The following is a 24940-nucleotide window of genomic DNA, read 5'->3' on the forward strand; positions in this document are numbered from 1 at the left end:
TTTGATACCATTCCCCACTCAGGAATCATAGAAAAACTCACTAAGCTAGGCATCAACCCCAAATTGGCTCACAGATAATACCCACAGTGTGAACGTAGCTGACTAGACACCTGCAACAACTGGAGAGGCCGCAAAAGTACCTCACAAAGAGGATCCTAGGCCTTAAACACTTGTCCTATATGGAGAGACTAAAAAAACTACAACTATTCTCTGTCTCATATCGCCTACTTAGAGGCGATCTCTGCTTGAATTACAAAGCCACGTCTGACCCAGCTCTTTTAGAAATAATACATCTAAAGAAATCCCAATTCCTCCACACTACATGCTCCAGAGACCTCCACCTCATTACCACAATCAACAGAACATACTGGAGGGACAGGTTCATAACCCAGAGACCACCCATGCTATGGAATAGACTTCCCATACATGTCAAACAGAGCAACTCACTGGCCCTCTTCAAGAGAAATCTTGATGTGTGGATTTGAAATAAAAAATTCACCCCGGGGATAACTCCAGTGGCTCTACCTGACAGAGGCACTGAGAACTTAGGTTGGGTGGAACAATGTCAAGGTAATCCTATGGCTAGGCTTGTAAAAGCCCCAGGACCATTAGCCTAGAACATACCTATGAACCTATGAACCTATAAAACAACATTTTTCAACTAACACAGCATCTTAATTTTAACACAGCAGTAGAAACACTGGGCGGAATAATGCAGTCTTATCTTTCTCATTAGTTTCCCTTTGCCTTACTACATCTTCTGTAGGTAACTATCATCTTTTGGGATATATCAGATGTGCCGTGTATCCTGCTGCTTTTACGTACATAGGAAATATGAGCAAGCAGTGTTGATAGGCATAAGCAGCAACTTTATACCACACAAAATATAACTTAGGGACAGAGTAAGAAGGGGTTGGCACTTAACTAAAAGTCGTAGTTTAGATAGTAAGAAAATCATTCTATGTCACCAAACTCATAAGAAAGGGTGTGGCATCCAGATCCAAGAAAATAATAGTACCACTCTACTCAGCCCTTATCAGACCAGTCATTGAATACAATGCTCCCTTTGGCAGGTATCTATTCAGGCACTTGCAACAGTTGGAATGCCCTCAGATGTTCCTCACCAGGAGAATCCATGGTATGAATACCCTGCCCTACACAGATTGCCTTAAGGTCCTGTCTGTGTACTCAGTCTCCTACAGGTTACTCAGAGGTGATCTATGATTAGCAAATAAGACATCCTTGGATCCAACTCTGATGGATCTCTTGCAGATCTGCAAGACAAACAGCACTAGAAACACTAGATCCATGGACCTGAACTTTGCTGCGACATAACTAGAACTTGCTGGATGGACCGATATGTGTCCCAAAGGATCCATGGGCTATGGAATAAGCTCTGCATCAGTGTGAAGCAGAGTTCATCCTTGTTCCTGATAAAAAGAAATCTTGATCACTGGATGGAAAATTGCAAATTCATCCCTGGTCTGACCCCCATCTCTCTGATGGACAGATGTCAACAGTAAGGAAATTAATTATCAGCTAATATATACCCCCTACACAGATGCACAACCCTTAGCTACCTATTTACTAACATACTCCAACATATAGGTGTCCAACGAACTCTGGGACAAAACTGTGTTAGGTTGCATGGCAACCCTTGTAAAGCTCCTGATGATGTTAGCCTAGTATAAACCTATAAACCTATGAATATGGATGCTTTACAATGAATTAGACAGATGCATAATCAGCTATGACAGATGATTGGCTGCTTCTATGCTGACATCATGCAGAAGAATGTAGAATGGGCAATGAGAACAGGATAATTTAAAATGGAGTGGGAGAAGAGTCTTCCAGAAAATGCTATAAAAATAGTGACTACAGTGAATCACAGCCACATACTGACAGTAAAACAGGACAGTACGTTTGCTGGACAGAGTACAGTACATAGCAAAAAATGCACTATTTATCAGTTTCATGGCAGATCAAACTGATAAATGTATTTTAAGATGGGAGAAAAATAACATTTTTGCAAAATGTTACTGTTATTTTGAATGGAAAATCAACACTTTATTTTACAGTTACAGGTGCAGTTATACTATTTAGCAGCCATGATATTCCATCAGTAATTACCATAATTAAAGGTTAACAGATATTGTTACAGTGCACATGCAAGCTGCAGGCACAGCACAGATGAAAGATTTGAATTACTATCACATATGGCATCTTTCTAAAGATAGAAAATGAACACATACTGGTTCAAATGAGTTAATGACATCAGCAATAAAATGTATCTTCTGTGACACAAGCCAAAACCTGATGCAAACCTGATGAAGTAGTGAGACAGAGACAAAGTCAGAGAGTAATCACAAGGACACTTCCTATGTACAAATGAGGAGACAGGTCAGGATGCATAAACTGGGTTAAGACAACCACTCACCTCTTTACTATTTGTAAGCTCATAAGATCAAGAGGTCAAAAGTTCCCAGTTTGCCATTACGGGAGACAGGCATTCTTTGATAGGACAGTATAATATTTTAGATTGCCATTTACAATAACAATACATGTTTGGGCTTGATGGCTATAAAAAGATAAGGCATTATTTTTTATCTATGACTGCATCATTGACTCCTTTTGATCTTGTCAAATAGATTGTAGCCAAAGCGTTCCAGTGGTCAACAAAGATAGTACCCTGTTAAAGAACATAGGTATCTTGTGACATCAAGTGATTAGTCACACTTTTCATGTACCTTTCTTCAGAATATATACCACTACAGCCAGACTAAAACACTTGGTACTTTTGTATATAAAAATGTTGATGTTCCATTGCTATACTGGACTAAAGAGATGAACTCAGAGGATAGATAACATAGACTGTAATGAAATGAAAAAAGAAGAAAAAATACATGAAATGTTATGCCTGCAGTGTCTTAATCAGGTTAAAAAACATTCTTTTATGAAGGAGGAGAATGTCATATTACCATGAAAAAAATATACATTTAGTGAACAATTTGTTGTTCCACTGAAACATTTAGTGCAAAATAGGATACTGAAAAGAAGAAGCAGCCTTTCAGTGTCTCTCTCCATACTTGTTTCATGCTCTGGAATCAGCATAGAATATATACACTCAGTGATCAACATATCTGTAGAGATGTTGCAACTCAAATCATTTATGTTAATCTGCTAGTATGCCTGAGATGAGGCAACATGAATCATTTACATTGGCTTGCTTTGCAGCTTCTTAAATGGCTCCTTATTGTAGGTACATGATTGTAGATGATATTGTAGGTTGTATATTCTGACTAGAGGGCTTAAATCTGTCCACAGAGTCAGACAGGTTAGACTACAGCATCCAGCAGCAGCAGTCACATGCACGTGATTGTGTTAACGGTGATTGTCAAATGGAACTAGTCGTTCTTTGTGTGAGGCAGTACACATGGTAAGAGATGTACATAGAATCTGAAGCTACTGTTGTAATTTGTAAATTAAAATGCTTGTATATTAAGTGAAGCAGTCTTTATCTTTGATTTAAGAACAGAGGCACTCATTTTAAAGGGAATCTTTTTGTTGTGCTGTTATTGCAAGCTGTTTTACCTAGGGTAATACGGTACTGTCTGTTTTTACAGTAATGCAGACAAAAATACTTGCCAAATAGGCACAAAAATGCAAGACACAAAAAAGCATTATATGACACAATAAACACAGTCAACATTGCTCTGCATAGCAAGTGGATTAATATTATAAGGTATTATAAATAAATATGCGCCTGCATTGCTATAAAACATACTGAGTAGTACAGTAACAGCACATATTATGTGTATGCCCTTACAGTGCACCCAGTAAGGGTATTTAATGGGCTGACCCTTATCTATGGCTAATTAAGGTTGAAGACTACCCACCGACTGAAAGTCCTTATAGGTAATAACTTCAATCTAGAGTTGTTGAGGGAGTAAAGGGTAGACATCTGAAAAACGTGAGATATTTAGGCAGTGTACTATCCAAGAATATATGTCCTTGAAGCATTTTAAAGAGGAAATCAGATGATAAGGACGATTGGGATGTCACTTAAGGTGAATGATTCACTCCAGTACAACTATTTTGAGTATGTACCTTTAACTCCTAGTGGGTGTGGACTGAGCCTTTAAAAATTAAATTATCACCTTGCAATTCTAACAAATACTCATTGACAGAGGTCAACTATCAATACAATTGTGTTTACCATCATGTATGTTTCAAGATAAAATATTTTTAAACCTTGTATGTAGCATGGTTTTGGAATTATTAATGCAAATATGAATAAGTAATATTTGACGCCTAGAGGAGCAGTAGGAGGTAACTGCAGATGTATCTGGAGGCATCACTCGGATGTAATGAGGGAGTAAAAGGGTGCTTTATCTCTTGTATTCTGTCTTACATGATGCAGACAATCGTAACTCATTGTTTTCTACAAGAATATACTCATCAGGAAAGCAGAGTTCCTGTGCATCCTGTATGACTATATATCTTTAGAGGAGACTTCCCTGTGCTCCTGAAATGAGTATACTTGTAAGTGTTTCCAAAATCTAATTTCTGATGTCCTGATACAGGTGCATACATAAAACTAAGGCATTAAGGTGTCATCTAAAACCTGACATGATTTGCAAAGTATGCACAGTGAAATAGCCTGTATGAGATGTATATAAGTCAATTTATTATGAAGTGTTTGCAGAAAGTTATGAATAATGTGAGATATTTTCCATGATTACATTAATAATGCAAAAATGGAGTGTGATACTGTCATGTTAATGATGGTGCATGCACACACCTCTCAACTGTTCAGATTTTCACAGAATGTTCAGATTCTTTGCTCATATTTTTGGGCTGTTCCTCCTACAATTTGTGGTTTTCTGATAAATCACTGGGATGATCTGAGGACTGAAGTCACTAAATAATGACATACTTTTGATTTTCCGATTTCAAATCCTTCAGAAAATGTATGTTAAAACAAACCCTGTTACTCTAGCAACTTTGTAAGTTTATAAGAGCAATATTTAAAATATGTCCCTATTTTTGGGCCTTTGTCTCTTAGTGTGGAAACTCTTTAATATATATAAAAGACACACTTACGCCTCTTTTATTTTGACTTTCTGTATTCTATCTGCAATCTGAACTGTACCTGCCTACTACACTGCAAAGTATTTCTGTCCTCTCTGTAATTTTGTCCACTGTACCTGCCTTTGGCACTGTGATGTATTTCTGTCCTCTTTGATTTTTCCAGCCTAACTTCTAATACTCTTTGTAAATATAAAGGTTTTATTTTCCTCTTATCCCAGACCTATTTCTCCCAGACTATAGTATAATATTAGACCTATTTTTAGTATTGTACTCGAAATTTAAAATGGGAGGTACTTAGACCTCTATGATAATTTATGTATTAACCTGTAACAACATTGTTTGTAAAAATGTTTATTTTGTTATTTTTTTTTTTTCTGCACGGACCTTATCTCCCCGGGCCTCTGCTGAAAATGGACATGTATCCAGTTGGACTAGCCCGGTCAACAAATGTAAAATAAAATAAATAAATAAATTGTCCTCCCATTTTTGTCAGGCTTTGTCCAGATTTCTTGCACTAAGAGGTTGAGAAGTAAATAAATATCCATGTTCTGAGTGTTAGTTAAAAAATAACAGTAAAACATGATAGGTTACCTGAAGACATTCCAATTATAAATGCAGTTCTGACTGTTGGCTGTATTTGACATAACCATTAATTTCATAAAAGATGTATGACCTACAGGTGAACTAATGGTGTCTTCTTATACAAAACATTAAGGCTAAAAATTCTGCCACTAATACTTGCCATCTGATGCAAGTAGTTTTGTAGAATAATATTGTTTTAAATATTATAAAACTACTATATGCTTAATTTGAATAGATTTTCTGATATTACAAAACAGCAGTACAATACCTCCTCTTATCACATATCATTGGAAAGCTCTCAAACAGGTGGACAGTTCTCCCTTTAACATCTTGGATCTATCTTGCACACTTACAGAAATATAATAATTTGACAACAGCAATGATAACTTTTGGCATAAAATATATATATATTTTTTTATTTATTTTATCTGCACTGTAAAGATCTTTGATACTACCAGTCCCACCAAACTGTTTTCTAAAGAGCAACCGTATTTTACATTTTTTATAATTCACATCAACAGCACATATTGTAAATCTTATAAAGTATGCTTTCAGCAGAAGATTTTGGAGAAATCTCTCAGGATGCAAGTTGTTTTTGGCTTAGAAGACCTTAGGAAGCAAAGGTGTTTGTCACCCTCTTCCTATTCAGGATTAAAACAGTTAAAAGTCCTTTGGATAGCTCTTGATCCAGATGGGTGTGTAGCATATAAGAGACATTAAACAGTCAACATTAGGAAATAATCATGAGTGACTGTTATTATGCATGGAAGTGGACTGAATAAAATCCTTCCATACAGGTCTAAATACATAAACAGATTATATAATGCAAGAGTACATAGTTTCTAAAGTGTACAATGTGCTGCTAATATGAACTTTGGCAGTATAAGTATACAACAGTCCAGGGAAGATAACTGGCTTAGAATGTGGAAACACTGAAGAGACATAGTTATATGGAATTCATGTAAAGGATGTAGGTACAGAAGTGTAAGGGAAGTGTATAAGTATCACTTGCATAGTAACAAAAAATTGCAAACACTGTAATATATTTGACATGGTAATGCATGGAGCACTGTTATTATCTTCATATACCAGTTAAAAGACAACCTAATTTAATGATGCTATAGCATGAGATCCAGCCTTAACAAATCTTAGAAGTTAGCATCTTTTCTAGCATTAAGGTTCCTCTGATTCAGGGAGTTACTTAACTCATATCTGATTGTAAATAACTGTAGCAGAACATGAAACAAGTTAATGCCAACTCTTTGTCTGTCTGCTGTCAACATTACACTCAAGAAAAACATATTTGGAACCAGGTGTTTCCCATACACATGGAATACATAAAGATGTAAAGTGCTTCTCACCTGCATTATTGTCGTTCAAAGCCTGAACAATGCCTCCTTTTTATTTAATTTTATTTTTATTTAATCTTTGGTGACTGGGTTAGTTCCACTAAGCTAGTAGTCTCTTTTCAGGAGAGACTCAAAGTAGTATTTGAACTACTAGGAAAATATGACCAGGGTATCACATAACTTCTCCTACTCTGTTAGGAATGTGGACATCCCATTCCTAGCGAAGTGGCAGCTGGGATGCTGTACATGAGAAAAGGAAGATGGCAGAAGACACACTGGCAAATGCCACTAAGATTGCAAAGGATTCAGAAGTTGTTTTTCAGTAAAACTTGCTTGCTGAAGCTGAAAAAGAGGTATTAACAAATGATTCTTGTGTTATTATAACCCTCCAGTCGGAGGGGGGGTTGTGGGATGATGTGTTGAAGAAGATGTTGATGCAGAGTGACCCAGAAAATGAAGGCATGTTTCTTGGGGATTCATCATGAATAAAATAAAAAAGGAAGAAGCAGAGTTCATTTTGAAGGATGATGGTGAAATTGAAAGGAAATTCCATGCAGAAGGGGTTGGGGAATAACAGAAAGGAAAAGAGAAAAACAGAAGAAAATGTAAAGCAAATGTATGTGGTAAGGATTCAAAATAAAGAAGAAAAAGAACTGGATAGGTGTGTAGTTTGGGACAACTTAATGATTCCTTTGGGTGTAAAAGCCCAAGAGGTAAGAACTTTTATTTTATAAACAAAGAGACATTTTGTGGCATTAAATTTGAGAGTGTTTATGTAGTGGAAAATTTCCTAGGGAATATGAAAAGAAGAATTGTAATCCATGGAATTTATATGTAATAAAATCATTTAACAGGGAAACAAAAAAAGAAGGTTCATATGCGATTTCAAACAGAAGTAGAAAGACTTTAAAAGGACATTTGAAATATTTATGTAAAGAAGTGCTGAACATTGCAAAGTTTTATGATAAAGGGTTTATAGACTGGTGGATGAGACTGTATTATTGTGTTAAAGATTGAAACAGACAAAATTATACATATTCCAATTATGATAAAAGTTGAAGGAAATAAGGGTATGGTAAAATACTGGGGACAACTTTTTTTTGGAAAAGAAGGACATCTGATAAACAGCTAAATAAATATGACAAAAATAAATATTATATCTGTAAAGAACTGGGTCATGATGCAAGAAAATATGAACTGAAATGTTACAAATGTAACAAAATCTGGCATTTATGGATGGGTTCTAAAACTGAAGCTAATAATAATGAAGGTGAAGAAAAAAGAGAAGAAAATAAAAAAAGAGAGGAATCATTAGAAGTGGTAGAATCAGAAGATAAATTAGATAAAGAAGACAAAGAGAGAAATAAAAGGAGAAAATAGAAGAAGGTTCTAAGATAAGTTAAGTGGAAGGCAAATTGGGAAGTAGTAAAAGGAAAAAATGAAATCTATTAGTGAATGAGTAAACAACAGGAAAATAAAATTTGATGTAGATGTAACTGTATTAGAAGATACAAGATTTTAATGAGTGAAGAAATATTACAAACAGAAAAATAGGAGATAATTTGGAATTTTGGAAATGCCTGGTGTTCTGAAATAGGTGTTTTTTTGTAGAAATACAATAAAGTATTAGATATAACTTCAGTAAGAATGGAAAAATTAACTACTGTGTACTTTTAATAGAAATGACAAGTCTATATAATTATAGCAGTATAGGGTTTTGTTACATGTAAAGAATGGGAAGGTTTGTTTCACTATATTCTAGATTACAAAGTGATAAATATGAATATTATAGTGACAGAAGATTTTAATTTTGATTTAATAGGCAAGCATAAAAGAAAGGAAACGATGTAAGAAAAATGAGAGATATGAAATGTGGTAAATTAACCCTCTGGGATAAAAATTCATTGACTTATAGAAGGGGTATTTATAGATCTGAAATAGATTACTTTATAGTACAGAAAGGTTAACTGTAGGAGAAGGAGAAATAATTGAAACAGTTTTTTTCTGTTTATCTTACAATATGGCTAGAGATAAAGGCAAACAAGGAATATACAAAAATATGTAAAGGAATAAAACAGTTAATGAGAAAATATGGAATGAAGAAGGAAAGAGATTAATAATACAGTAATCATATTATAATGAGAGCATTTTATAAAACTGGTCTGAATGGTGGATCAGTTTTAAGATAAAATATAAACAAATGTTTCTTACAGTGGCAGAATGATTTAAGAAAAGTAGACAATGAAAAGTACAGGGGAGTATACAAATATGCATTGGAATATTTAGAAAATATGATATTATTTTGACAAAGAAAAAAAAATATATTGAAGAAATCAAGAGAAAATTAAAGAGCTATTTTTTCAAGTAATGATATTTCATGCAAGGAAAAAGAGACATTTCATAATATTAAAGTACATATTAATAAAGGAAGAGAGTTGTGCAATGAAAAAAATGAAAAATGCAAGAGGAGAAATATAAATAACCCATGACCAAATTAAAAATGTTGTAGTAGAGTGTATACAAGAAATATTTAAAGATTAAAAAGAAGAAACTGAAAATAATATGGGAAGTAGTAACATTTTCAGAGTAAGAAAATAAAAGAATTTGAAAAGATTTGTTTATATAAGTTAGATTAAGTATTTGGACAACTGAATATAGATTCAGCTGCAGGACCAGATGGAATAGGGTTTGAAATGTATAAAAATTAATGTAATGGCAAAAATACTATTTTAAAAGATTTTGAATGCATGATTAAATGAAGGATTCATGTATGAAGAATTATGTAGTGGAATACGTAAATTTATTTGGAAGAAAAAAAGAGAAAACATAATAATGAACTGGAGACCAATATTACTAAATAATAATGATTATAAGATTTTTATAAAAATAATATAGAATAGATTTAAAACTAATTTGAACAGTGTTATGGAGAACAGTATCTATAGCATGAAGAGGAAGGGATGTCAAGAATTATTAATGTTAGTAAGACAGATTGGGAGCGATGTTATAAATAAAACAGAAGAAGCTAAACTTATGACATGGGATCTTAATAATGCATTTGATACAATAAGATATGGAATTTTATGGGTGATAATTATATAATACTATATAAGTAAAAAAATAGAAAATTATGCATGTCTGCCTATAGAAATAATCAAGTACAATTTGTAGTATATGGCTGGTTAAGTGAAGAGCTACAAATGAAAATGAGTACAAGACTGGGATTTCCAATAATTTGGGTACTTGTTGCTTTAATTATGAATGTGATTGTATAAACTGTAAAATGCAAGAGGCAGGGCACATAATGTCTGAAGGGTTAAGAATTCCAGTTTTATTTACTTATGCAGATGATATTATAGTAATTGAAAAAAAAACAAGACTTGGACAAAAAATAATACTTTGTTTAAATGAGTGTTTAGAAACAAAGTGAAAAGTAAAGGATTGGGCAATTTGTTTAGGTTAAGGGGAATTCATTTTGCAATTAATGAAATCTCTGTTTTAGGTATAAAATTTGGGAGTAAGTGTAAATAGAATTCAATGGGAAAATAATGGAAGAGTTGAAATGTATTTTGTTTTCTGGAAAACATATAGATTATCATTTAGGAACAAGTTTCATTTGATAAATGCAGTTTTAATGAGGAAATTGTATATTTAGCAAGTGCATGTATGTTGTCAACAGTATTTGAAAAAAAGAATCATTGCAGATATTTTTTTCATTCACATTATATTCTAGATTGAATCCAGTAAAAAGAGGAATTGTGTATATAAATAAAGAGGAAGGAGGTATATGATTAATTAGCTTAGTGATATATGCTGTTTTACTAAATTTATATAAAGTATTAAAGTAGATACAAGAAAAAATATGAAAGGTTAGTTATAAAAATGTTTAAATCCAAAAATGACATATTTTGGGGTATGGTAAAAGGAGTAAAAGAGAAAAAGAATTTATAACTGAAGAGATGAAATGTTATCGAGAAAAAATATTAATGTGGGAAATAAAAGTTGATGAAGTAGAAAAGGGGATACAATGTGGTATAAGAATAAAAAAGATATGATATTGTTTTGTTAAACCATGGGAAAAAAAACTTGCAAAAGGAAACATTAAAGGTATAAAAATAAAAAATAAATGGTGCAGTAAAAAGTAGAAAGTCAAGATGTTTGTGGACACTGGTAACAGATAAATTACCAGTGAAAGAAAACATGCCATATAAAATGAAATGTGAAATAATGTGTTTACATTGTGGGGAAGAGGAAACTACTGAACATGTGATTTTGAAATGTAAAAGAGAAGTGAAATTATGGGAACAGTTATGCAAAGAAATTTTCTTTGAAGATGAAAAAGAAATGGATAAGATAAATATTGAGATGATTAAATGTAGGTATTTCAAGAAAAAAGTAAAGAGTATGCTAAAATAATGGATAAAAGCATTGCTTTATGTTACATGGGTTATATGGAATAAAAGGATGTTTAATGGAAGATGGATTTTGGCAGCAATATTGAATAAAATTAAACAGTGGCTATGGAAAATGATCAGGAGTTCTAATAAGAATAAAAACGTGACATAAAGTAAGAATGTGTAATAAGTAAGCAAATGACATGGAAAATTGTATATCTGCAAATTTATAAATATGTAAATATTTTTAAATAATGTTTTTGTATAAATAAAGGACCCCTACTCTTTTTGATAAATGTTGTGGGATCAGTTATATTCACTAGATCTGCTATCATCTGAAGCAGATGGGGCCTCAGTTTAATGTATCATCCAAAGGACAACATACACAGAAGTACAACACCTCCCCCCTTATGCTGCACTGCAGTATCAGTCCTCCATTTACCTAGTGTGGGAATAGAACCCACAGTCTTCTGCATCAAAGGCAAGTTTATTACCTGTATTTTTTATTTTTTTCTGTGTTTAGTGGTGCATGCAGCAAGAAATATTCATGCACTACAAAGTATTATAATTGGATTGTTGATTGAAGCTTAAAATTATATATTCTTAACATGGGTGCCAAGATTGACCTCTCAAGTTTCACTCTCAAGGTGAATTTCTTGGCATCAATGTCTCAAACACAAAATAAGCAGGTTAAATTTGGACACCCAATTATAATCCTCTATATTATGCATGCAGTTATAAAAGTGTGGTGTGTGTGTGTGTGTGTGTGTGTGTGTGTGTGTGTGTGTGTGTGTGTGTGTGTGTGTGTGTGTGTGTGTGCACATGTGCATTGATGTGTGGAATTTATGCACACAAATAGACTTAGTAAGGCACTTTAAAGTGATCTGCATGTACAGAAGCCTACTTTTTTACAGTGCCAAACACAAAAAAGAATGGTGTAACCCAATAAGGAATGATAACTACTGGCTTATCCAAAGAAGGACATGTGCCTAAGGCCATACCATAACCATGATGCATCCCTGGTTTAAATAATGCATCCAAAAGGCAATACGTATAAAAGATGGATAACCATAGCTGAATCACCATCTATTAATGCTGACTCCTTAGGTACCCCAAAGTGGTCGATGGATGCAAGAAACATAATAAGTAGGAGAAATAACCAATTTATTTCCCAGAGTCAAACAGACTCACATTAGGCACCCTAGTGCTTGAGACAAGATAACAAAATGTAGTCAGAACCACTGGGTATGCTATAACCAGATATGACACTACATCAAATGGAACCACAAAAATTATATTCAGTACTTCTGAAGAGATCTTAAGTAAATACAGAACATGTGAAATGGAATATAATAGTATATATTGAAACAAACTGAGATGTTATGACATCTACAAGGTGACATAATATACATGTCCTTCTTTTCATACCATGGGAAATTCACTCAGAAAAAAATGGAGTATGTTGTACTATGGCATGAAATATGATGCAATTAGTAATGCAGTCATTAAACATTCATTCTGACTTACAGGATTTATACTGAATTGTTGAACATTGTTAAGCATTGATACAACAACCATAGTACCTTGAATGATGATCATTTTTATAAATAAATGATTGGATTACTACATTATTAAAACAGGTAATGTTATCCAGCTCCAATGAACAAGTATGCTTATGGGCAACTAAATACAAATCCTTACTTTTAAAATCATAAAATGTTGATGCTTAATTATATATTCCATGCAGAACACTAATAGTCATAGAAAATGTGTACAGCATATGATGTTACTGTACTTGTGTTTGCATGCACAGTCATCTGACAGAGCATATTCTGTAATGTTTGTACAGTAGATAAATGGCAACAATAACCATTCTTTGTCAACATTTGTCTTTAAATTATTATTATGACTGTAGTTTAAAAAACAAGAAACAAAAGACATTCTACTTATGAGTCTACAGGCTTTCTTCCCAGTCATAAAGACAAATACACACATGCTTGTGTGCGTGCGCGCATGCACACGTACACACGCACACACGCACGCTCTCTCTCGAACACAGTCACACATACATACATACATACATGCACACACGTGCACTCAAACACACAAAAATACGTGCACACACACATGCATACATGCGCACGTGCACACTCTCCACCAATCATCAAGAAAGTGGAACCGCATCTGTACATGTTTGAACTATGGATAGTTAACTAAATTATAGTGATGAATCTGAACATCTACTGTTACATTAAGTACAATTTATACAACTGTACTATGTTCATCATTCTCAGTGCTGTAGTAGCCTAGAGCTATTCGGGTAGATTACTATAGCTAGGAGGAGAATGGCTTAGGATCCAAGAGTCCCTGAAGTGCGATCCTAACAAAATCTATCATGGATTTGGATAAGGAATCCAGTTTGCAATTGTCTGTAAAATGATGACATGCAAAGGACTAAGTAGCTGCCTTTAGAATGCTTCTAGAGTCCACCCCTTTCCAGCATGTCATTGAAGAAGATAAGATTATAGCAAAATGTGCCTTTATTCTGTTTGGAATATATTTGCCACAGTGGGAATAACAAAAAGCAACACCAAGGGGTAACCATCTTGAAATTGTCTGCTTTGACATGGGTTCCCCTTTCTTTGTCTAAAGGATTCTGATCTGTCAGGATAATGCTTGAGTTGCAGGGCACACCCAAAATATGGAGAACCCTTTCTTCCTGATTTTTAGGATCTGGATAAAAAACAGGAATATTGATGGTTTGATTCATTACAAACTATGAAAACAACTTTAGGCATGACTGACAGATTTGTTCTTAAACCCATCTCTATGGAAAACCACATAGGGTTCACTCGCTATGACAGCCTGCACCTCAGATACTCTTCCTGCAGAAGTCAGAGCAATAAGTATCAATCTTGTAAATTATGACCTGCAAATTGGTCAGATAAGCTGGTTCAAAGGAAGACTAAGTTAACTTTTCCAACACAATGTTAAGATCCCAGTTAAGCACCACTTAATTCCTTGGTGGTCTTACATGCACAACCTGTTCAAGAACTGCCTGATTAAAGACAAGGAAGAAAGGGGAGGATCCATGGGTAAACACACTGAAATGGCTGAAAGATGAACCATGATATAGGAATAAAATGGGTCAGTTGATAGCAGATCACACAGATAATTAAGAACTAGTGTTACATAATACCTAATTGGGCCCTAGTTAGTGTGTAGCACCACCTAGAAAATATTTTCCACTTGCAGTGCAAGATTTCCTAGCAGCAGGTTTTTTTTTTTGCTTCCTTTAGTACCGGCTGCATGCCTTTATGATGTAGTAACTAAAAGGTATCAAAATTGAATCATCCAGGCAGTCAGTTGTTGCTGCTTAAAGTTGGGATGTATCAGATTCTCCCTGAATTGTATAAGTTGATCCAATCTGTGAGAAAGCTTGCGGTAATTGCCATCGACCAATTTCATTATAAGGGAGAACCATTCATGCCTGGACCAGATGAATGTCACCACAATAATCTTTGGAGAGTCCTTGTGTATCTTCAGAATTATCCTGGATATCAGTGGAAATGGTAGATGTGCATAATGACATTTTCCTGACCACAGCAATTAAAAACATTTGTTTTCCAGGGCTACCTTGCAAGAAGTCCTGTTGCAGAATTTGTTTAATTGTTTGTTCTGAAAGGAAGTGAACAGATCTATTTAAGGTGTTCCCCATAACTGGATCAATTCTTGGAAGAATGCCTTTTTCAGTTTTCAGTCTCGACAGTTTGTCCTGGTCCTGATCAGCTTTCTCCCACTTAATTTCGCTCTGATGGAATGTAAGAAGTCTGAAGATGTGAACAGTGCTGTACAGTGGCCACCCAAGCTACCAAAATCTGTGCATTGTTGTCACAGACTTTGCTAGGATTGAAAGAGAAAGAATGGGAGACCTAGATTCAGAACAATCTATTGTCTCCACCACAACAGTTCTCCCTTCATAAAACCCAAAATTGAAATCTGAAATCTGAAATACAGAGGATGAGAATGTTGGCCCCACATAGTTTTAAACAGATATGGATTTTTCTTTTGTGCAACCAGGCAAGAGGAATCAAGAGAACCATGCATGCCATGATCCCTAGAAGCCTGAGATACTTTCTGAAGTTTGAAACTGATTTGAGAAGCTCAGGGAGATTTCCAGATACAAGCCCATTTTGTCTTGGGTTAACAATGCCTTTTGCAGGGAAAACTGTAGAAGGCATCCATGAAATACAATCTTGTGAGAAGGAATTGAGGATTTCTTAGGTTCATAGGTTCATAGGTTGGTACTAGGCTATCAAATCAAGCCTAGCCATAACAATTCCCTGGCTATTTCTTCCCACACTATTTACTTCCCTGGACCCCTGTCTAGCAGGGTGACTGACATGAACACCGGGGTGAATTTCCTATCTCCCATCCAATCGTCAAGGTTCCTTTTGAAGAGGGCCAAAGAGGCACTCTGCTTGACATGTATGGGCAATCTATTCCAGAGTCTGGGGAGTCTCTGGGTCAGGAACCTATCCCTCCAGCATGTTTTGTTTATTGTGACAACAAGGTTTAGATGCCTGGAGCATGTGGCTCTGAGGGATTAGAATTTCTTTAAGTGTAGCATGTTCAACAGCTCTGGGTTTGACATGGCCTTGTATGTTAAGCAGAGATCGCCTCTGAGTAGACGATATGTGACAGATTTATAGCTGGAGTTATTTAAGGTGGTCAGGGTAGGGCATCTGCTTTAGGCCTGTGATTCTTTTAGTGAGGTATTTCTGCAGTCTTTCCAGTTGTTGCAGATGTCTTGAGAGGTACATACCAAACGGGGCATTGTATTCTATAATGGGTCTAATGAGGGATGAGTACAGTGGGACAATGACCTCCTTTTTTCTGGATGAAAAGCCCTTAGTGATGAGGTGTGCCACATAGAAGGATTTCCTGACTGTTGTGGCAATGTGGTTATCGAAGGTGAGACCACTGTCCACCTGTGTCCCTAAGTCTCTTATCACACTTTCGGTATTTAGTGTACTGCCACCTATATGGTAATTCATGGGTACATGTTTTTTCCCAAAGGGGATAACTATACATTTCTTGGCATTGATCTTGAGCCCATGGCTCTGGCACCAAGCATCTGTTTCTGTAAGGCCCTTTTGTAGAGTATCCACATAATTTGGGGATTCAGTAATGGCTTCCAGTTTGCAGTCATCTGCAAACTTTGTTAGCCAGAGTCCCTTAGTGTTTCTGCCTGTTAATCTGAAAGCCCACATTGAGAAGGAGATTTGTAACCCATAAAAGGGATTCCTGACACCTGGACAAGTTTCTGCAAAGATAACTATGCTGCCTAAATAAACATGTGAATGCTCTGCAGTCTGCAGTGAGCTATCATCAGAGTTAGACATTTTGCAAACACCCTTGGAGCTATAGATAACCCAAAAGTTAATGTATAGAACTGATAATTTGACCCAGACACAGAAACACTGAGGAAACCTTTGAAATCTGTGGCAGTATGGATATGCTGATAAACATATTTTAAGCCTACAGTTACCATGAAACTTAAAAGAGTAATGAGAGGTAACAGACTTTCTAAAATTAACATCTTGAATTTTGGTACTTTTGCAAACAAGTCGAGAAAGGATAGGTTGAGTATTGTTCTCCAAAGAGAATATTTCGTTAGCACTAGTAACGTTGTGGAATAGAATCCCTCTCCCCTTTGATTTTGAGACACTAGTTGTATGACCTAAGGAATACATATGATCAAGAACCTAAAGAAAAAAATTCTGTAGAATTCAGAAGATGAGGAGTAATTCCCCAAACGGAGCTTTGTCTATCCAGTACCATTTGTAACCCTCATGAACTATTCTCCAAATCTATCTGTCTAACACAATCTATTGCCAAAGATGAAGTCTGAGAACCAATTTATGGGACAGATTTGAGACAGAATAGTGTGGAAATGGGTGATATAGTCATTCTGATGTAAAGACCTGTCTCTGTTTTCCTGAAAAGATTCCTTTGTTTTGTTGGACCCACTTCTGCCATTTCCTTTTTGATCCCTGTGGGCTAGAACTTGTTGGGATGCTTGTTTTGCTTTTTTGCAAAATGAATCAGGGTTTTGGAAAAATAAGAAAAAGAGGGCTAACAAATATTACTAACTCCCTGGATCAATTTACCTCTTTCATCAAACTGTTTTGAGTACTTGCCTATCAGAAATTCAAAACAAAACTTCTTTAACCAAAGAAGAATTCAAAACTTCAGATTTTACTTTTTCAGAAAACTTCTGATTACATACTCAGGCAAATTGTCTCATAACAGTAGCAGGAACTGTAGCCCCGGAAAGAGTCAACACAGTAATATGCACACTTTTTAAAGAAAGTTTAGACACTTGAAAAAAAGTAGCAGTAACAGGATTCAGAAAAGACTTATTTACTGAGGGTAAGGTATAGAAAAGTTCCTCAAACTGTACACAGAAGTTAACATGTACTTTATCATATGAGCATGGTAGTTCAGAATTCTGAAGGCTAAAGGTAAAGAAAAGAAAAGAAAATTCTCTTTTCCAGCCTGTCAAAGGCTTTACCGTCCTTGTTCAAAGGTGAAGGAATTAGCATTGTCCATAAACTGTCACCGTAGAAGAAAGAGAAATAGCTACTGGGTCAGACCTCGGTTGACAAAACAAATGCTTGTTATACTGAGGAACTTTATAAAGTCTATCTGTGTTTTTAAGTACTGAAGATTGACTATCAGGATTATTGCCTGTAGCATCAAAAACATCCTACAAGGCTGGCATAATGGGAAGGGCAAGTGTACTGTGTGGCATATCCACTTGTAACGTAACATAGTGCCTCCTTAAAGAGGGTGGATCATTTATTTATTCCCACAGAAACACATTATTCATCCTGGACATAGTTTCAGAAAAGGTAAACTCCTCTATAAGAGAAAAGTTAGGTGCTTTTGAGGAAAATAATGAAGAATCCCTGTCCGCGTCATACAAATCCTCTGATAAAATACCTCCATGATTTGTGGAATTAATCTTGCTTAGATTTTCATTCAATAAGCTCTTAAAGGTAAATAATTCATCTTTATTAACAGAAACTCTGTCTTTAATGATATATGTCTAACTTATTGTTTCTTTTGTTTCTAGGGGATATTTCTAGAAGGAGAATGACTGCAAGATGGCCCTTCAACATGGGACACAGGTCTCTTACCCCAGCTACTCCAGGAACAACCTCCAACATCCATACTCTTAGAAGAGTGTTCTCTCATGCCTGATAAGGACAATGAAACTTCAGCAGAGGACATGGGTAACCCTCCATCCATGATGGTGGAAGGAACTACACTGGAACGATACAGGGAAATCAGTGAGTGAGTGAGTGATCTGAAGAACTGTCGAATTACTCAACGATGGCTGATGTGTAGACTGATCATGCAGCATGGGCAAGGGCTCTTTAATTTGTTTTTTCCTTTTACGTACTGTGAGAAAATGACCTGTAAGACCAGTAAGGGTATCCATGTTCCTTCAGTGGGAGAAGCCTGTTGGTTGGTAAGTGCTGCTGAAACAAATCGGTCAGATGGTGAGTTATCCCTCCAGTATTGTGCAAAAAATGAAAGCCTCAGTTAGATCATCATACTTAATGCCTTCAAACAACTCAAAACATGAGCAAACACCCAAATAGAAGGTCTGTAAGCATGGGAGAAACTGAGATCCTCATTAGTAATGTCCAGAAGTATACACAGTCTAACCAAGGGGACACATGTTTTCTCCGCTAGCACACAATACAATAAATATTGACAAATCTGCCCTATGGTTGATGTGTATGTTGATTGTGCAGTGTCTGTGTGATACATTTCTCAGTCTCATGGATATTTAAGGTCTTGTCAAAAAGTGGTGTAATTTTCTAAACATGCTTGTCCACGCTGTCAATATTTAATCATCTTTATGGAGTGGTTTCAATAAATATCACCCGAGATTCTAGCTGCAGCAAATGCCTCATTTATGTTAGTTATTTTCATTCCAGGCCCTTTTAATGTTTCCTGATGCAAATTATAAGCATATAAGTAGGCCAATTTAGTGAAAGGAACCATTGTCACGAAGCTGTTAATTGTTATTTTTCCTAGTACTTTTATCCTGTTATTTCACTTTAGGACAGATCCGACCCTCCATTCTAGAAGAAGCTGAACTTGGCCATGTTGTGGGAACATCATTTGGGATTCAGGGGTCAGTGTGGAATGGACTTCAAACAACAATTCATATTGAATCAGCAACAACAACAAAAAAAAAATATTTAACATCAGTCCAGAGAGTATATCACCAAAATAATCAATTGAGAGCAGATATGTTGACATGCAGATCCTTGTGTGTGCTGGATTTAAGATCCTGGTGGAAAATCCTCTGTCTGTTTATGGTTAAGGCAAGCAAGAAGAGACAGATCGATTCCAGGCAGAGGCTTTCTTCACAGGCTTTGCAACTAAAAGATGTGAGCAGCCAGAAGCAGCCTGAATATTCTCTTCAGAGATAGTCCAACAGGGGATGGACTTGTTCAACCGATCTGATGATGCAACAAATAGAGCCGTCATCTAAGAAGTCAAAATAGGAGTTTCACAATGACATAAAGACTCTAATGAAGATGAATAGTCCATGGTGGTTCAGTTAGGTAATGAATCCCACCTTGACTGTCCAGATGAAAGTACTTTACAAAGCCAGTCAGTAGACAATTACTTAGTTGGTTTTAAAGAAACCTTCAATCAAGAAGAAAGGCATAGATTACAGTGACAATTTAATTGCTTCCAGTGGCATTTCATTTCTGCAGTTGTCACTGGTCTGCAATCAGCTGAATGGGAAACTGTGAGATCTTTAGGTTCTGTTAGTAATGAACAGGAGTTTGTTAAGGCCCACAGATATGTTAGGGTGGCACAAGGAATGTTGACTACTACCCATATTCCCATGACAGTAAAAGAGCAATTTGGCATAAGGAAAAGACTGATGTGCTTGATGTAGTTGATATGAATGGTATGCAGTGCATTCTATATGCTGAATTGTATGGGGTTAAACACATGCCCAGCCAAAAGGCAAATGGGTAAACTTAGATTCAAGACGTGGAACAATTAAGTGCAACATTTTGTTCATTGTATGATGGTATTCATTGAAAAATAGTCACGTCAAGTGTAACCAATTATTAACCTACTTTCTAACGTTGCATAAAGTTCATCAAATAATTGAGGAAGCAGCATGGCTCTGGTATGATAAAATATTTCAAAAGCTAAGGGCTGTGAAAATGTCTTTGACATGGGATAAGCACCATGCTGATAGGTAGCTAGGGGTTATGATTTTTAGACATTGCTACCTTAAGGGGTGTTGATGAGGCCAGATTCAAGCCCAGGGCCTGCTAGACTTTCAATATAGGCAATCGTGTTTGGTCATTATGTAGATTTGCACATGTTTGCTCACACTGGGGTGGCATTCACTTGGTTGCTAAATGGTTGTCCAAGGATGGGCCCAGTGTGTGTGTGGACATTCACAATCAAATTAGACTCAAGGCAGCTGAGACTTTGGCAGACAAATCAGACAGAGGTAGGGGCTCCTTTTGGTGCTTTCAGGGGGAACAGCGTTCATCATAAATAGATCTTTATGTTTGCCCATTAGGCCAGATGGTTTAACTATTTTGTTAAAGGATATTGTGACCAGCAGGTAGTACAGGAGTTTGTGACAAGGTTTTCTGATGGGATTTTTTGTTAATTTGGCTGTGACCACAGAAATCATAACTTTCAAGAATTTAAAATCAGTTGAAGGTAAAGAGAGTGTTGTGCAAATGTTGCTTCATAAAGAGGTAACAGCAGGGAATGTGGATAGTCCCTTTCAGGCTGCCCTTTTTGAGGCATTCAGCATTTCTACACTGCACCTACCATTTCCACAAGAGTCTTTTTTAAATGATAAAATTAATAAGTGAGAAAATCATGAGCACTATGCCTCAGTAGACATAGTGCATTTCAGATTGTCAGCCATTTTAAGAATGTACATCTGTCAAAACTGAATGTAGGGTCAGCTTTTAGCAAACTTCTGATTTGGAAAGGAGATTTAATTGACCCTTGTAGGGTATGCAATTTAAGGGTCAATTTTATTTTGATATGCTTAGCCCATGGGTTGTACTGTGGCTTCTACAACTTTTAAAAGTTTAGTATGGCATTTCATTGGTGATAGCAGCACTAGGTTTCAGTCAGACAGAAGTTCACTATCTCAACAATTTTTTGATTGTAAGAAAGGGTGATTGAGCAGCACAAAAATACATGGACAAATGTATTGAGTTATGACAAGAAAATGGGATGGAAGGCCTACTTAAGTCATTAATTTATTTGGATTTCTTGTTGAGCATGGTATCTTTGTCATTCATAATGCTGCAGGCAAAACTAGATTGCTTGAAGGGGACAATTGGAGAGTTTCTGACATCCAAAGAAAAAGTGAAGATTAGGGATGCTTGGAGTTCAGTGCTCACCTCAAGTTTGCTTGCAGAGCAATTGCCCCAGGGAGGACATTTAAAAGATGTCTTGCTAACTTGTTAAAAGTGGGGCATCAGAAATAGCATGAAGTGAGGGTCACTAGAAGGGTGAAAAAAAAGATATTTGTTTATGACCATTTTCCTAGCATACTTTAATAGGATTTCTATGTGGCTTAAGCAATGTTAGCATCAGAAACATTACAGTTTTTGACAGAAGCAGTAGAGGGGCACATCATTGTGGCTTATTTTAAAAGGTGGTGACTTTCTTCATCTTGGCTACTCAGCTAGTTTTGGGAGAGGAAAAAGAACACCATAACTTCTAAAGCTCATTTCCATTCAGGTGACTATAGTGGTGTGGCATGATGATAATCAGGCAGTGGTCAAAGTCATGGCTAAAAATCTTCCAGTTTGAAATTGGTGCAGTCTTTGTTAAGAATATTGGCTGTACATAGCCTCCATGCACATTTGTCATTTTCATCTGAGCACAATGGCAACAACATAAGTGATAGTTGTTCTCACTCATAGATTCCCAGTTTTTATTGACTAGCACCAGGGTCTCAAGACTTCACTACTCAAATTTCAGCACATTTATGAATGATTGGAGAGAAGTTGCAGGCCTGCTTTGGTGAAATTCCTGTACTCCCAGTACTAAAAATGGGTATGGCTTAGTGATCCATACTTTCCAATCATTTCACATGAGCTCTTCAAAAGAGTAGAGATATTGAGTCCATGATTTCTTGTTTGCTGTTCGGTGTCTTGTTGGCAGATACAAGAGGCTGCAAAGGCAATTAGGGTGTATTTGGCAACCCTGTGCTGCCCAACTAAATGTGCTGGATTGCAAGACTTTGCTAAGCATTGGATTGTTGGCAGAATATTAATGTGTTGGGGCAGATTGAGAGTATTATTTCTAGATTCGTGGTGTCCCTTTGAAAAGAAAGTTATTGTGAAGTACTTTTACTGGCATTTGTACAGTAACCTGGTTTTATGTGGAGACATTTTGGAATGGGGAAGTCTTGAGCTCATTAAAGTCACAATGAAATTGGATTACCACATCCAAGACTTACCAGAATGCTTTGGATCAACAGATAATAATGGACAAAGCCACCTCTCCTGTACTCTGCCTGCTATGGTGGATCATTTTATAACCTTTGTTTGGTGTTACACAGGAAAGTCAGTATTGGCCTACCAGACGATGTCACCTGTGGTACTCAAAGATTTGCACTACATGTTGCAGAAGGCATTAGCTAACCAAGACCTGCCAAGTTGTGGTTATTCATCCTATTCGTTCCACAAAAAGAGAGCCTTAGACTTAACTAGGGAGAGACAGTCAGTACATGCAATTAAAAGAATGGGTAAATTGTCTTCTAAAGCATTTTTGAACTATGTTAGCTAGTGTTTCAGAGTTTTATAATCAAGGGTGTTTGAGTGTTTTTTGTGACTATTTTTGTCTATCTAAAGGTTCAAGACTTGTTCTGATTCTGGAACATCCATTTATTTGGTGGGAGACAAAAATAGTGGTGGTTTGTCAGGGGGCTCTTATTTAGAATTTGATGCTGGCAGCTAGAATATGGTATGGAATGTTTTGTGGAATTCCGTGGGATCACATGGTACTGACATTGTAGAATCTTGTGAAGGAAATAGGCCAGCCATTGTCTGGCCACATCTTAATAATTCAGTTGCTGGTTATGAAATCAACAAGATGACAAAGCATAGGCTTTTGTCTAGGATGATGAGAGACCTAGTGGTAGTGCAACAGTTATATCATACCAAAATGGTGGTTTTGTTGGTCTTGTACCAAGATTAGCCCAGGATGGGGTGTGTAAGGCAGCAGCCTTTGATAAAGCATTCAAATTTATATATCATAGGGCAGACATTTCAGCTCCAAATGTGGGGGTTTAGTCCTGCAACATTGGGATTTGACTGAACACTACTACATAAGTGATTACATGGATATAAGATGCTGAGAAATACATAACTTTGACATGATGTGTGTGTGTGTCTTTCAATCCAGTAGTTAAGACTAGCCTTAAACATAGTCCACTTCTACCTTTTTTGACTTGTGATGGCAATTTATTCCATTGGCTAAGAGTTTGTTGTGTTAGGAACCTATCTCTCCAGTGTGTCTTGTAAATGTTTTGGCATGAGTTTAGGTCTCCAGTGTAGGTATTTGAATCACCACTGATTTTGGTAAACAGTGGGAGGTCAGATAGGACTGAGTCTTTCGTGGCTCAAAGTACTAGACATTTGGGACAGATGGAGACCAGAAATTCAGCCCAAGCGTGACACCCATGTCCCTCATGGACAGGGGCAGTCTATGTTGACTATAAACTCACTCTGTGAATTACATCCAACTAATAAGGACAACTGTGGAAACTTAGGATTAACATGGCTAGGTTTATAAGGGCTCTAGGGCCAATAGCCTAGCAACCACCTATGAACATATGAACCTTTAAAATCACATTTTGTATACAGAAGATAGAGAACATTTCTGCAATGTAGGCCTGGATTTGTTTAATTTTCACTTATTTCCCTTTTTACAAAAATTGTTAGGCAAGTTAGTATAAAAATGAAATAATCATAATAATAATTTGAAAGAAATAGGTCAAAAGGTGCTATAATAGGATTATCACCATGTGCACAGAGTGCTATTTCAAATGATGGACCATCATGCTTTTGAGTGCTACTCTACTCTGAAGTAACTGTTGGACCAGTTTCTGACTCATCATGGCTAGGAAAGAGGTAAAAGATGCTACTCAGGATAGCATCCCAGTGGTTGATCATTGTGTGGCCTTCTCACTTCTCATAGGTTCATAGGCATGTGCTAAGCTAATGACCACCAGGGCCTTTTTAAGCCTAACCATACATTTCATCTGTCTCTTAGAAATCATTGTACCCTTGAGAAGTGTAAGCAATGGAATGGGAGATGAAATATTTACAAGCAGGGGCCTGGGAGATGAGCCATTTACAGGATGCTTGTGTCCACCAGAGCCATGGGTGCCAAACCAGGGATGAATTTCCTGTTGCCTATCCAATT

This window comes from Protopterus annectens, chromosome 1.part2, assembly GCF_019279795.1.
Source record: "Protopterus annectens isolate FY-2018-M chromosome 1.part2, PAN1.0, whole genome shotgun sequence".
Lineage (NCBI taxonomy): Eukaryota > Metazoa > Chordata > Ceratodontiformes > Protopteridae > Protopterus > Protopterus annectens.